Source organism: Sapajus apella, unplaced genomic scaffold, assembly GCF_009761245.1.
Source record: "Sapajus apella isolate SASKATOON/1434 unplaced genomic scaffold, GSC_monkey_1.0 scaffold6, whole genome shotgun sequence".
NCBI classification, from domain to species: domain Eukaryota; kingdom Metazoa; phylum Chordata; class Mammalia; order Primates; family Cebidae; genus Sapajus; species Sapajus apella.
The window spans coordinates 8,742,273-8,757,904 of record NW_022436946.1 but is presented as its reverse complement, the minus strand read 5'-3'; positions in this window follow the sequence as shown (position 1 = coordinate 8,757,904).

Below are 15,632 nucleotides of genomic sequence, written 5' to 3'. Positions count from 1 at the left end.
TGTCTCTGCTGTAGTTGCAATGACTCTCTTAGATGAACACAGGCTTATTTGTTTCTCTTGCTCTTTTCTCTGCCTAGAGCATTATCTCTATGGCTCTTCACCTAGACCATTATCCCTATGTCTCTTCACATAGTTGAGTAATTCTCATCTCATCAGGTGCCTAATTAAAAGGCCCCTTTTAGAGAGGCTATCCCTAACTATTCTAGATCTGTCTCTCTCTGTCTCTGACTCCCTATCTTTCTATCATCTATCTATCTATCTATCTATCTATCATCTAACTATCAATGTAATCTATCGGTCTTTCTATAGGCAGATATCTATCTAACTATCATAGATTATAACCAAATTATTACCACCACTGGGCCAAATCCAACCCACCATTATCTGAAATTATAGTAATTTCTTCATTTATTTGCTACCAGTTTACATAGTATAATTTTGATCTAACACAAAGCCACTGCTATAGTTTGAATGTGTCATCCAAAACTCATGAGGAAATTTAACCCACAATATAGCAATATTGAAAAGTAGGCTTTAAGAGGTTATTGAATCATGGATTAATCTATTAATGGATCAATTATTTAACAGGTAAATGGATAAATGGATTATCACGGAATTGGGACTGACGTCTTTATAAGAAGAGGGAGAGACCTGAGCTAGCCCTTTAGCATGCTCAGCCCCCTCTTCAGGTGATACTCCGTGCCACCTCAGGATTCTGCTCAGAGTCCCCATCAGCAAGAAGGCTCTCACCAGATGCCACCCCTCAACCTTGGACTTTTCAGCCACTATAGCTGTAAGAAATGCATACCTTTTCTTTATGAATTACCCTGTTTCATGTATTTCATTATAAACAAGAGAAAATTGATTAAGATAGATACACAAGTATAATTTTATTCATTTAACTATTTGAGTTACCAGTTTCCTGATTTACAAATCCAGAAGGTAAGCCTTACCTTTCATTCACACTGTGATGACAAAAACAGGCCATTCTTGAGTAAATACTTAGCCAATGCTTAATGTATGAGAAAGCACAGTAAATTTAACTTCCTTTCCTAGCATGTATATGTGCACAAAAGTATATTTATTTTTAAAACCATTAAAACAAAAACAGTAAACTGTTGGTGAACACTTATTTTCTTCCTTTTATTTAAATGGAGAAATGAGGATTCTTCTGATTTTCACCATGAAATTCTTGTTTGACTTGCTGCTCAGGTATGCAGATTTTATTTGAATATATTTCAAGAAGTTCATATTAAGTGATATTTTAAAATATATGCTGATTGAATTTTTATTATATAGCTTTTAAATATGAAAAGATGTAAGATCTTTATCAGAAAAGTGAAAACATAACAATATGTTTTGTAGTGTTTCATTTCCTTTTATGATTTTAAATATATGCTACGGCCCATGTAAATAAGCATTAGATGGTATTCATGGCTCTCTCTCTCTCTCTCTGTGTGTGTGTGTGTGTGTGTGTGTGTATGAATATAATGTCATGAACTGAATAGAAATCCCCAAATTTTAAATGTTGAAACCTGACACCTAGTATGATAGCATTAGAAAGAGAAAGGGGTATTCCTTTGGGAGATGACTAGGTCATGACGCTCTTGAACTTGTGAATGAGAATAGTGCCTTTATGAAATAGACTCCAGAGACCTCCCTCACTCCTTCTACCATATAAAGCCTGGTTTGTGAGCCAGAAAGTGAGTCCTCACCAAACACCAAATCTGTCAGTGCCTCTATCTTGGACTTTGAGGTTCCAAAATGGTGAGAAATAAATTTCTGTTGTTTATAAGCTACTCAGTTTATGATTTTTTTTCTATCATACTTTCTTGTCTTAGAAAATGCAGCTTTGTCTGCCTAGAAGATTTTTTTTTTTTTAATTTTTAACTTTTGTGGTTACATAGTAGGTGTACAAGTTTAAGGGGTACATGGAGTATTTTGATTTAGGGACATAATGCATCATAATCACATCAGGGTAAGCGGCGTATCCATCACCTCAAACATTTATCATTTCTTTGTGTTAGAAACAATCCAGTTATATTCTTCGGTTATTTATTTTATTTTATTTATTTAGAGATGAATTCTCGCTCTTGTCACCCAGGCTGAAATGCAGTGGTGCAATATTGTCTCACTTCAATCTCCATCTCCTGGGTTCAAGCAATTTTCCTGCCTCAGCCTCCCAAGTAGCTGGGATTGCTGGCTCCTGCCACCACACCTGGCTATTTTTTATAGTTTTAATAGAAATGGGGTTTCACTATTTTGACCAGGGTGGTTTCAAACTCCTTCCCTCAAGTGACCCACCCGCTTCGTCTTCCCATTGTGCTGGAATTACAGATGAAAGCCAGCCACAGCACCCTGCCCTTTTGGTTAATTTTAAATGAACAATAAAAGAGTGGTGACTATAGTTACCCTGTTGTGCTATCACATACTAGATCTTATTCATTCCATGTATCTGTATTTTTGTTCTCATTAGCCATCCCTACCCTCATCGCCACTACCCTTCTCTGTCTCTGGTAACCATCATTCTACTCTCATCTCCATGAGTTCAGTTGTTTAAATTTTAAGCTCCCTCAAATACATAAGAACATGCAAAGTTTATCTTTCTGTGCCTGGTTTATTTCATTTAACACAATGTCCTCCAGTTCTATTCATGTTGTTGCAAAAGACAGGATTTTCTTCTTTTCTGTTACTGAATAGTACCCCACTGTGTGTATGTACCATATTCTCTTTATCCATTTATCTGCTGACAGACACTTAGGTTGCTTCCAGATGTGTTACAATACACATGGTCATGCAGGTATCACTTCAGTATAGTGATTTATTTTGGGAATAGACCTAGCATTGGGATTGCTATATCATATGGTGGTTTGTTATAGCAGCCCCAGCAGACTAAAATACATGTATACAATCACTATATATATAGTCTATACATATATAGTGGATATATTTATATATATATAATCTTTATATTTTATATAACGAATATAATTATCTGCTTCTATCACTGAAATATACTGGATTATCACTTTTTTGATCTTTCAACCAAAGTTGGTGACATATTAGTCCAGAGAGTAGGAGGGAATCTCTTGAAGATATTGTCCTATAAGCAAATGTATCCTAAAACCACAAAATGAAACAATTTAAATTTAGTAATATTTTCCAGAGGAAAAGTGTCGAAAATTTTAGTGTATCTTTTGCAAATTTGAATGATGATTAAATCCTAATTTCTATCCAATGGACATTTTAATAAAGTCTGCACTCAGGCAAATTTATTAATAAGATAAGCCAACTGAGGGTTAAGTAAAATTATTTAAGTGGATACATCAGGGAAAAGCTGTATATATTCACATTATATATAATTTGAGGTAAGCATTCATTATCATTTTACTTTATCTGCCCTCTTATCATAAAAAATGTATTTCTTGTATTAAGATTATCTGTGTGCCTTAATGGATGTTTGTCATGTTTACTTCTAAATAAGATAATATTTTAAATCATATATGACAATGTAATAAGAGAAAAAATTATCAACTAATTTTCAATATAAGAGGTGATTTGGCTTGATAAAATTAGTAAACATTTAAAAGTATATATTTCAGTGTCATTTTTAATATGTTTTCTACCTACCTGTACACATTTATCTGTGGAAAATCATAATTTCAGCACTATCCTCTGCATCTGAGGTGGTAGCATCCCTTGAGCCCAGTAGTGTGAGGTTGCAGTGATCTGGGATTGCACCACTGCACCTCAAGCCTGGGTGACAGAGCAAGGCCCTGTCTCAAAATAAAGCCAAAACCAACGACAAAAACCTAAATATATTTATTTTCTAACACTTACTGAGTAATAGTTGTTGAAGTTTAGCTAACACTGATTTGCCAAGCGTTGTTCTAAAAATTTTATAAGTAACTCATTTAATATGTATATAAATACAATGAAGCAAAAATTATTGAGGTTCAATTTTAGAGGTGAAGGAGTAAGTGGTAGAGTCAGGATTTAATCTGAAGGGATTTACTTTAGATTTCATGCTTTAAACTTCTTAGTAATTGCTACGAAGAAGTTACTCGATATACATATATGCATGCATATACACACTGACATGTATATTGAGTAACTTCTTAGTAGTTATTTGATATATGTGCATTTCTGTATATGTAAACATAATGTATATGTGCATGTATGAATGTATGTATGTGTATGCATGCATTTTTCTGTGTGCATACATATATTGATATTACATATATATGTGTATGTGCATGTGTGCATTTTTCCAAGTGACATCATCTGTGTATTATACTTAATTTACTGCCAGGCTTGTAATATAAATTGATCTATATTCATATAATTTGAATAAGCTGTAATCAATTTACTATACATTTATTCCCCATGATCTTAAAAATGCCCAAATAATTTATTCTTAACTATATTTAAAAGATTATATTACTGCTGTGCAGAAGCTCTTTAGTTAAATTAGATTCCATTTGTCAATTTTAGCTTTTGTTGCAATTGCTTTTGGTGATTTCATCATAAAATCTTTGCCCATGTCTATGTCCTGAATGGTATTTCTTCCAGGGTTTTCTTCTAGGGTTTTTATGGTTTGGGGTTTCACATTTATGTCTTTAATTCATCTTGAGTTAATATTTGTACAAGTTATAATGAAGGGGTCCAGTTTAAGTTTTCTGCATATGGCTAGCCGGTTTTCCCAGCACCATTTATTAAATAAGGAATCCTTTCCCCGTTGCTTGTTTTTGTTAGGTTTGTTGAAGATCAGATGGTTGTAGATGTGTGGTATTATTTCTGAGGTCTCTATTCTGTTGCATAGGTCTGTATGTCTGTTTTGGCACCAGTACCAGGCTTTTTTGCTTACTGTAGCCTTGTAGTACAGTTTGAAGTCAGGTGGTGTGATACCTCCAGCTTTGTTCTTCTTGCTTAGGATTGTCTTGGCTATGCAGGCTCTTTTTTGGTTCCATCTGAATTTTAAAATAGTTTTGTTTCTAATTATGTAAAGAATGTCAATGGTAGTTTGATGGGAATAGCATTGAATATATAAGTTACTTAGGGAAGTATGGACGTTTTCACAATATTTATTCTTCCTATTCATGAGGATGAAATGTTTTTCCATTTGTTCTGTATCTTCTCTTATTGCCTTGAGTAGTCGTTTGTAGTTATTTTTGAAGAGGTCTTTCATATCCCTTGTTAGCTGTATGCCTAGGTATTTTATTCTCTTTGTAACAATTGTGAATGGGAGTTTATGATTCCGCTCTCTGCTTGTATATTGTCAGTGTATAAGAATGCTTGTGATTTTTGCACATTGATTTTGTATCTGAAACTTTGCTGAAGTTGCTTATCAGCTATCTGTTTAAGGAGTTTTGGGGCTGAGAAAATGGGGTTTTCTTTTTATTTATTTTTCTTTCTTTCTTTCTTTTTCTTTTTTTGGAGTCTTGTTCTGTCACCCAGGCTGGAGTACCGTGGCGTGATCTTGGCTCACTTCAACCTCCACCACCTGGGTTCAAATGATTCCCTTCCTCAGCCTCCTGAGTAGCTGGGATTACACTGTGCACCACCACATCTGGCTAATTTTTTTTTTTGTATTTTTGGTAGAAATGGGGTTTCACCATGTTGGCCAGGCTGGTCACAAATGGGTTTTCTAAATATATGATCATGTCATCTGCAAACAAAGACAATATGATTTTCAATCTTTTTATTCAAATACTCTTTATTTATTTCAACTAACGTCAGAATGAACAGGCAGCCTACATAATGGAAGAAAATTTTTTCAACCTCCCCATCTGACAAAGGTCTAATATCCAGAATTTATAAGGAACTTAAATAATTTTACAAGATATAAAAAACATCAAAAAGTGGGCAAAGGATATGAACAGACACTTCTCAAAAGAAGACATTTATGCAGCCAACAAACATGAAAGAAAGTGCAACATCACTGATCATTAGAGAAATGCCAATCAAAACCACAATGAGATATCATCTCACACCAGTCAGAAAGGCTATTATTAAAAAGTCAAGAAACAAGAGATGCTGGCAAGGTGGTGGCGAAATAGGAACATTTTTACATTGTTGGCGAGAATGTAAATTAGTTCAACCATTGTGGAAGAAAGTGTGGCTATTTTTCAAGGATCTAGAAGCAGAAATATCACTTGACCCAGCAATCCGATTACTGCATATATACTCAAAGGAATATAAATTATTCTATTATAAAGATACATGCACACATATGTTTACTGCAACTCTATTCACAATAGAAAAGACATGGAACCAACCCAAATGTCCATCAATGATAGACCGGATAAAGAAAATGTGGCACATATACACCCTGGAATTCTATGCAGCCACAAAAAGGAATGAGATCATGTCCCTTGCTGGGGCATGGATGAAGCTGGAAGATGTCATCCTCAGCAAACTAACACAGGAACAGAAAACCAAATACCACACATTCTCACTCATAAGTAAGAGTTGAAAAATGAGAACATATATACACAGGGAAGGAACCACCACACATTGGGGCTTGCTTGGGGGTGAGGGTCAAGTAGAAGGAGAGCATCAGGACTAATAGCTAATGCATGTGGTGATTAAAACCTAGGTGACAGGTTGATAGGTGCAGGAGACCACCATGGCAGATGTATATTATGTGACAAATCTGCACATTCTGCACATATATCCTGACACTTAAAGTAAATAACAGTAATAATACTAATTAATAATAAATAAATTTAAAAAGACTATTCTGCCTTCTGAGTTTTGCTCTGTTACTAAAACTCTAGAAATATTTTATAGTAAAAAGATTACTTGCATTATAATGTTTTTATCTGAGAAAAGAAACAGGGTATTTCAGTCAAAAAATTTGTTATTTCTACACTTAAATATCAAGATGTTGTTATTCATTTAAACCTATCTTTTCTGGCTTCAAAATTCTACAGCTGGCCTTCTATATCCACAGGTTCCACATTTAGAGATTCAAACAACTATGAACAGAAAATATTTGGGGGAAAACACAATAAAAATAAATACGAATATAAAAGCAATACAGTAACAACTATTTACAGAGCATTCCCATTGTATTACGTATTATAAATAATCTAGAGATTTTTAAAGTATATGGGAGGATATATATAGGTTATGTGCTAATACTGTGTCATTTTATATGAGACTTGAGCATGCATTAAATTTGGTATCTGGTATTTGGAACTCTATTCTGAATTTCTGTATAAAATAGTGAATTTAGTATCATATGTTTTATTTTTACTGAATAAGTAACATGTAAATCTGAATAAATAATAAAAACTAATATTTATTCTTCATTGGAAAAACCATAAATGAACAAATGATTCAACCCAAATTATATGAGCAGAATACTTCATTAAATTTTTAATATATGGATTTTAAGAGTTTGGCAAAGAAAGAGATGGAGGAAAAAAGGAACTAGAAATCCCAACACCAGAACAAACCCAGAGTGTAATAAAGGCAAATAACAAAACGAAATGAAACACCTCCATTGCTATTGTAACAAGGCAAACTTTCTTATTTTCAGTAATTATCTATTGTTAAATGCTGAATGAAATAATAGAATACACACACACTTCTCTTCCTTTTCCCACTTCATCTTTAAAAATGGTTATAATAGGCCAGATGTAGTAGTTCACACCTGCAATCCCAGTATTTTGGGAGGCTGAGGCAGGTGGATCACCTGAGGTCAGAACTTTGAGACCAGCCTGACCAACATAGTGAAATTCCATCTCTACTAAAAATACAAAAATTAGCTGGATGTGGTGGCAGGCGGCTGTAATCCTAGCTAATTGGAAGGCTGAGGCAGGCTAACCCCTTGAACCCAGGAGGTGGACATTAAAGTGAGCCAAGATCCTGCCATTGCATTCCAGCCAGGGCAGCAAGAGCAAAACCCTGTCTCCAGAGAAAAGCTTATAATGGTTTTTATCTTGCAGAATTACTGTGACATTGAGTTAAATAATATCCTAAGAAATTACAATCCCTGATATTGGGTGAAAACAAAATAAATGTTAATTTTACTTTTCTTTTTTTTTTTTTCATTTTCCATTATACAAATGGAGAGTTTGAAGGTCTGGATAGGATTTCTGTTAGATGCTGTAACACTGGGACTTGGAAAATACATTACTCTAGATTATAGTTTAAGCCTCTTTGCATTAGTGTAAATAAGATGTTTCTATAGCTTAACAAAGAGGCAGAAAAATATCAAATGTATACATAAGAAAGAACTTGTGTTTAATATGTTTTGTGTACTATCTAACTGCCAAGGTTGCTATATTGCTTCATTCAATCAGTAAGAACAGAAAATGAAAGTGAGAGAGTCATATTGAACAAGGATCACAGTCTCTTTAGAATGAGGTATAGAGTACCAGAGTGACTTCTTAACTTTTAGCTAATACAAAGAAGCAAAGCCACACAAAGCAAAATAAGTCCTGGGAAACATTTCCAGGTTTAGATTTTTAGATGTTTTAAAGGTGTTATTTATACATTTTACATAATACCTGTAAAAATGATTAAGTAGAGTATGTTTACTAGAATAATCAAGGAACAACTATTATAAATAACATAAACTGCTTGAAATTTCATATATCTCAAAAAAGGAGACAGGAGTATGTAATTTTCAAGGGTTTTCCATAGATGCTATTATCGATATTAAATATACCAAACATAAAAACATGGGCCATTTTTTTTACTTCTTAAAATCATTAAATGATTTTTTTATGTATGTTGGGAATTTAGAAGACTTTCATTAAACTTAATTTCAATAATATGAGTTTATTATTTCGATATTATATGACAAAATAATTATCTGACCTAAGGTATAAAAAAGTTTCAAAATTAGATTTATAAATTCATCTGTAGGATAGAAGCTGTGTCTATCTAACAGTATTTAATGACTAATGTGATTAAATTTGCAATTTTGAAAGAAACTATGTAGAAACTAGCAAAAAATTAAACATAAAAACATTTGATATGCATCTTAAATTTCTTAATGCAATTTATAGAACTTGTATAGAAATGATTTTATAATGAAAATAAGTTATTAAATAAGAAACACATACATTTTCAAAATAATTTTATTTCACTGTTGGTTAGTTTGCATTTGCATTCTGTGCTGTCATATGTCAAAGCAGTTAAATATACTTAGATATTTTATAGATTTAGTATTTTTAAGTTATATAGGAAATGGAAGACCATGTAAAAATATTTTAATAGTGGTAAAATATTACTAATCCTTAGTATACATTAATATAAAGTCAAAGTTTTATTAACAATTCTATCTTCTTTTATATTGCTACTCATAACTAACATATAATGATTATAATGAATAATTACTATATTATGTTTACAATATTTATTTTAGATAAAATAAACTAAAACTAGAGTGATGATATTAAGACTGAATTTATATATTACATATGTATGTAAAGTGTTTGTGGTACATATGGATAGCTAGTTAGATGGATAAATAGTAACAGATATGCAGGTAAGTAGAATTTGACAGGCTGGTGCAAGAATAGGCAAATGAATGCACTTTAGATCCCAGTTAATGTTAGGGCTGAAGAATTCAAATGATTGAAACCTATGATTTTTCAGATAAGGACACTGAAGTCCAGAAAAATAAAGTAACACCTCCAAGATCATGGAAATAAAATTAATATTACATTAATAAAATAAATATATATAAGTATAAAAAATAAATTACAAAAATTTTTATTAACTTAATTATCTAAAATAGTATATAAACATCCTCTGAGCTAAAATTAGGGAGTACAGGTTTTTGGCAAGATGACAGAAAGAAATTTTATGGCTTGTTTTATTTTGACACATATGCCATAAGGAAATTTTCCAATACATGTTTTGAATAACTTGTATTTGTCATAAAATATGCATTTTTAAAATTCGACATTCCCTTAAAAATCAAGAATATAAACTTTAAATATTCCTAAATATATGTTTTGTTTAGATATTTGAGTATAAATTAACAAATATCTTTTGTAATAATAGTTTTTTTAAAAACCATAACCAAGTATGTCCCTACAAACAGAGCTATTTGTCATGTGCACTGAATATGTTCATGTTTAGATTTTACAAAGAACCTCAAAATCATAATTTGCTCTATGTGAGATGTAGTGTTTAAAGAATCTGATGTCTAAGTGGCATTCAGAAAAGGAGAGAAGTAAAATGGGCCTAGGCAATATTTGAAGAGAGGATGAATGGGATTTCTTTCTCAAAAATGATGAAAGAAGTCAAACCAGATTCAAGAAGCTTTATAAACCTCAAGCAAGATAAATGACTACAAAGCTTACCTACTTTTATGATGATGACACAGCTAAAAATAAAGGACATAATCAAATTTAACATTCCAAGATCCCACCCTGAAAATGGAGTTCTCAAAAGGAATAATAGAGGCCAGGAGAGAATCACATATCTTTATAATGCTAACAAAATATAACTGCCAATTTACAATTATATATGTAGGAAAGATAACTTTCAAAATATAAATGAAATAAAAGATTTTTTAGACAAAAGTATCAATAGTCTATTACCAAGAGAATTCTCTAAAATAAATATTAAAGAGTATTTTGTGGGCAGAAGGAAAATTTTATTAGGTGAAAATTCTTGAGATGCAGAAAAAAAGTGAAGAAGAATTGAAAGAATAAATATGAGAGTATTTCTGTAAAGTAATACTTATAATGTCTTGATGGGTTTTTAATAAATGAAAATATATGGTAAAAATTCTATGTAAATTGGAGCAATATCAATGAAGTAAAATGTTTTAAATTCCTGAGTTGTTTAGGAATAAATAAAAGTAGCAGTTAATATGATGTTTTAACATGCTAATTTTATTTAAACTTGATAATTTAAAAAAATTGCGTAAGGCTATGTTCTATTATTAAGACAACCTGTATAGGAAATAGAAAGTGATGAATTAATCTCTTTTTCCCATAAGGAGTTAGACTGAACTGGTTGAAACTTCTATACTGCTATGGATTTATATCTGCATGTATGCATTACCTCTTTCATAATATAATATACAGAGATTTTAAAAAATACATTAAAAAGAATAGCCAATGTTGATGTGAACTTTAGAAATGTAAATGATTATTATCCAGATACTAAAGCCTCAAATGATAAAGTATTTGTAAACTGTGCAAATAATGATCTGGGCTAGATAGCATAGCCAAATAACATAAGCTGAAAAAGGAATGTTTTAGAAGAATTAAAATGTAATTACATAAATTTCACAATGTGAATCAAGGAAATCACTATTGTGTCCAGGCCAATTGATACTTTGGGTATTGAACAATTCTGAACAATAACAGTGGTGTTCTTGGGGGGAGACAGAAGAATTTCAACTTAAGGTGAGAGTGAAAATATAACATTTTATGAATACATTAAAAGTATATGTTAATGTATTTACATTAATTATAGGATTCCACAAAGCACTGTGGAAAAAGTTGAGAGTGGAAGAAGTGAGGAATTCTTGGCAGAGTAGGAAAGTAGTATGACACCACTAAGTAGTCTCTCTCTCTCTCTCTCTCTCTCTATATATATATATATATATAGACACACACACCCATATATATTTATATATATTTATATATATAATATATGTGTGTATATATATATATATAGACACACACACAAACATATATATTTATATATATTGGCTTTGATCTTTGGAAGATTAGAGATAAAACATGTATCCTCTAGATCCTGCTGAATATAGATTAAGTCCTCCTGTACCCTCAAAGTCCCTGTGAGGCTAGCAGAGCTACAGGAAAACATAGGTGAATGATTAATCGGCTTCTTCAGGGATGCCTGTCCTCTTAGCTGGGGGTGAAATTTACTATTTCAGAATAAGTTCATCAATTTACAGAATTAATAGTATAACATAGTAGATTGAAAACATGCAATGGCTAAGGAAACTATATTAATAAAGCTACTTGTAGATTTTGTTGTTTATTTAAACCAAAAGCCATCTTGCAACCTTTCCCAATCCTCTCAGTTTCTTCTACCTAGCTAAAGCAATTTCTATTTATCAGAAACTGCTTAATTTCTGGGAAAATAATTCCAGCACCTGGCCTTCGGCTGTTCAGTTCTGGCCAGTAAAATGTTAGGGAATGTTTTCTTGGATTCTTCAGAACAAACATTTCCAGCCTAATTAAAGTACAGGAGAAATTCTCTTTCACATATCACAGTGTTTTCTGCTGTAGGAATGTAATAATTAGAGCGGCTGTAGCCATCTTTCAACTATGAGGGGAAGACCACAAGGAACACACTGATGTTGACCATGGCATTGCTAATCTGCCACATAAATACTGGAAACTGCTTATTAATTCTGCCATTAATACAAGGTAAGAGAGACTTCTTGTCTGAATCCTGTGATTTAGGAGGACTTCACTCTGACCTTTCTCAGGACAGCCCCTTAACCCCATAAAAATCTCACATTTTTGTTTGTTTGTTCTTTCAGTGGTGTTTAGCTAAAGTAGAATTGTTATTGTCTAAAAGTTTATTGGTTTGCTAGGTTGCCCTGTTCCATGTTCCTTGGCTAGAAAGAGCACACTTTTCTTGTGATTTTTTTTCATGACCAGCTGACATTTCTAGGTTGCTTGCTTCTTTCGCCCCAAGTTTGGGATCTATCAGACAGAAAACCAAGGAAATTCACTGCCGTGTTCTTTGTGTCCTAATATTTCTTGAGGGTATGCATTTCTCTCACGATTTTTCAGACTCATCTAGTATTCATTTTCTGTATAATATACAGGGCTTTTATTTGTACTTAGCATCTGTAGGACAAACGTACCCCTAGAGCCAAAGAGTTTTCAAGAGACATCTGTTTCTGCAGTATGTAAATTGAACCTTTCATATGGGCTGTGCTTTTAAATACATATACAGTAGGACACGTGGTATGCTGTGGAGTTTGAAATAAGTAGAGAAATGGGTAAGAACAATAACTGGTGGTCAGATTTGTAAATCCTAACATTATTTGACATGGAATTGAAAGGTACATGAGAAACCTAGATTTAAACTACATTCTTTAGGTCATTATGGGACATCTCATTTAAATTGAAGACAAATATTTGATTTAATAGTACATTAACTTTATTTATAACTACCAAATACCTACATACGATATAGAAGCATACTGGCATACCTTGAAGATATTGTGGGTTCAGTTCCAGATGACTACAATAAAGTGGGTACTGCAATAAAATAAGTCACATAAATTTTTGGTTTCCTAGTGAATATAAAAGTCACATTTTTACTGTGCTGTAGTCTATTGAGTGCTCAATAGCGTTATGTCTAAAAAGGGTACATAGCTTAATTAAAAATACCTTCTTGCTCAAAAATACAAATGATCATCTTAGCCTTCAGTGAACCATAATTTATAGGCTGGTGAAGGGTCTTGACTTGATATTGATGTCTGCTGACTGGCCGGGGTGATGGGCTTGGGGTGACTGGGGCAATTTGTTAAAATATGGTAATAATGAAGTGTGTCACTTAATTAACTCTTTCTTTCACAAAATATTTCTTTGTAATATTTGTTTCTGACAGCATTTTACTCACAGTCAACCTTTTTTTAAAATAGGAGTCAATCCTCTCAAACCCTGCTGCTGCTTTACTAACTAAAGTTATGGAATTTTCTAAGTCTTTTGTTTTCATTTCAACAATGTTCATAGCATCTATATCCAGAACAGATTCCATCTCAAGATACCACTTTCTCTGCTCTTCCATAAAAGGCAACTCATTTGTTCAAGTTTCATCATGAGATTATACCAGTTTACTCACATCTTCAGTTTCCACTTCTAATTCTAGTTCTCTTGCTATTTTCACCATATCTGTGTTACTTCCTCCACTGAAATCTTTAAACCCTGAAATTTATTTATGGCTAATGAAATCAACTTCTCCCAAACTCCTGTTAATGGTGATATTTTGACCTCCTCCCATGAAAGACAAATACTCTTAATGGCATCTAGAATGATGGATCCCTTGCAGATTTTCAATTTATTTTACCCAGATCCATCAGAGAATCCCTATCTTTAGCAGCTGTAGCCTTACAAAATGAATTTCCTAACCAAAAAGGCCTGAAAGTCAAAATAACTCCATAATCCATGAGTGGTAGAATGGATCAATCATGAAAACAACATCCATCTGAGTTCTTGGGTGACCAGGTACATTGTCAATGAGCAGTGATATTTTGGAAGGAATCTTTTTTTCTGAGCAGTAGGTCTACACAGAAGGCATAAAATATTCAGTAAACCATGCTGCAAACAGATGTGCTGTCATCAAGGCTTTGTATACCATTTATAGAGCACAAGCAGAATAGAATTAGCATAATTCTTATAGGCTGTAGAATTTTCAGAATAGAAAATTAGCATTGTCTTCAACTTAAAAGTTGCCAACTGCTAACAAAAGAGTCAGCCTGTTCTTTGAAGCTTTGAAGTATTGATTTCTCTCTAGCCATCAAAGTCCTAGAAGGCATCTTCTTCCAATACAAGGCTATTTTGTTAACATGGAAAATCATTGTCTAATGTAGCCACCATCATCAATGATCTTAGTTAGATCTTCCAAATAACTTGCTGTAGCTTCTACATCAGCACTTGCTTCTCGTTTTGCACTTTTGTGTTATGGAGCTGGCTTATTTCCTTAAATCTCATGAACCAACTGCTTCTAACTTCAAACTTTTTTTTCTGCAGCTTTCTCCCTATAAGCCAAAAGTATCTGAGACAGGTCTCAATCAATTTAGAGGTTTATTTTGCAAGGGTTAAGGGCATGCCCATAACACAGCCTTAGGAGGCCCCAAGAATACGGACCAATAGTGGTTGTGCTACAGCTTGGTTTTTTATGGTTTAGGGAGTCATAAGACATCAATCAATATGTGTAAGATGTACACTGTTTTGATTTTGTTTTTTGTTTTTGTTTTTTTTCCAGAAAGGCAGAACAACTTGAAGTGGGAGCTCCAGGTTATATACAGATTCAGATTTTTTTAATTTATTTTTTTATTCTTTTTGGCAGTTGAATGAAAGAGTTTATCTAAAGACCTGGAATCAGTAGAAGGGAATGTCTGTGTTAAAATAAGTGTTTTTGAAGACAAACGTTTTTATTTTGCAGATAAAGCCTTCAAGGCAGCAGGCTCCAGAGAGAGTAGATTGTATTAAGTTCTCTTTTAATGTTAATGCTGGTCAGTGTGCCTGAATTCCAAAGGGAGATTTATATAAGGAGGCATGTTCCACCAACCCATTCCCATCATTGCATGAACTCATGTTTCAGGTTGATTTTTGAATGCCATTGACTGACAGGAGGGGTCCATTTAGTTGGTTGGGGGTGCTTAGAATTTTATTTTTGGTTTACAACATCAATGTCAGTCTTCATAGAATTGAATATATTTAGGACCTTGCTCTGCATTAGGCTTTGGTTTAAGGGAATGTTGTGACTGGTTTGGTCTTCTATCCAGACTATTCAGACTTTCTCCATATTAGCAATAAGGCTGTTTAACCTTCTTATCAGTCATGGACTCACTGGAGTAGATCTTTTAATTTTCTTCAAGAACCTTCCCTTTGCATTCACAACTTGGCTAACTGTTTGGCACAAAAGTCCTAGGTTTGGTT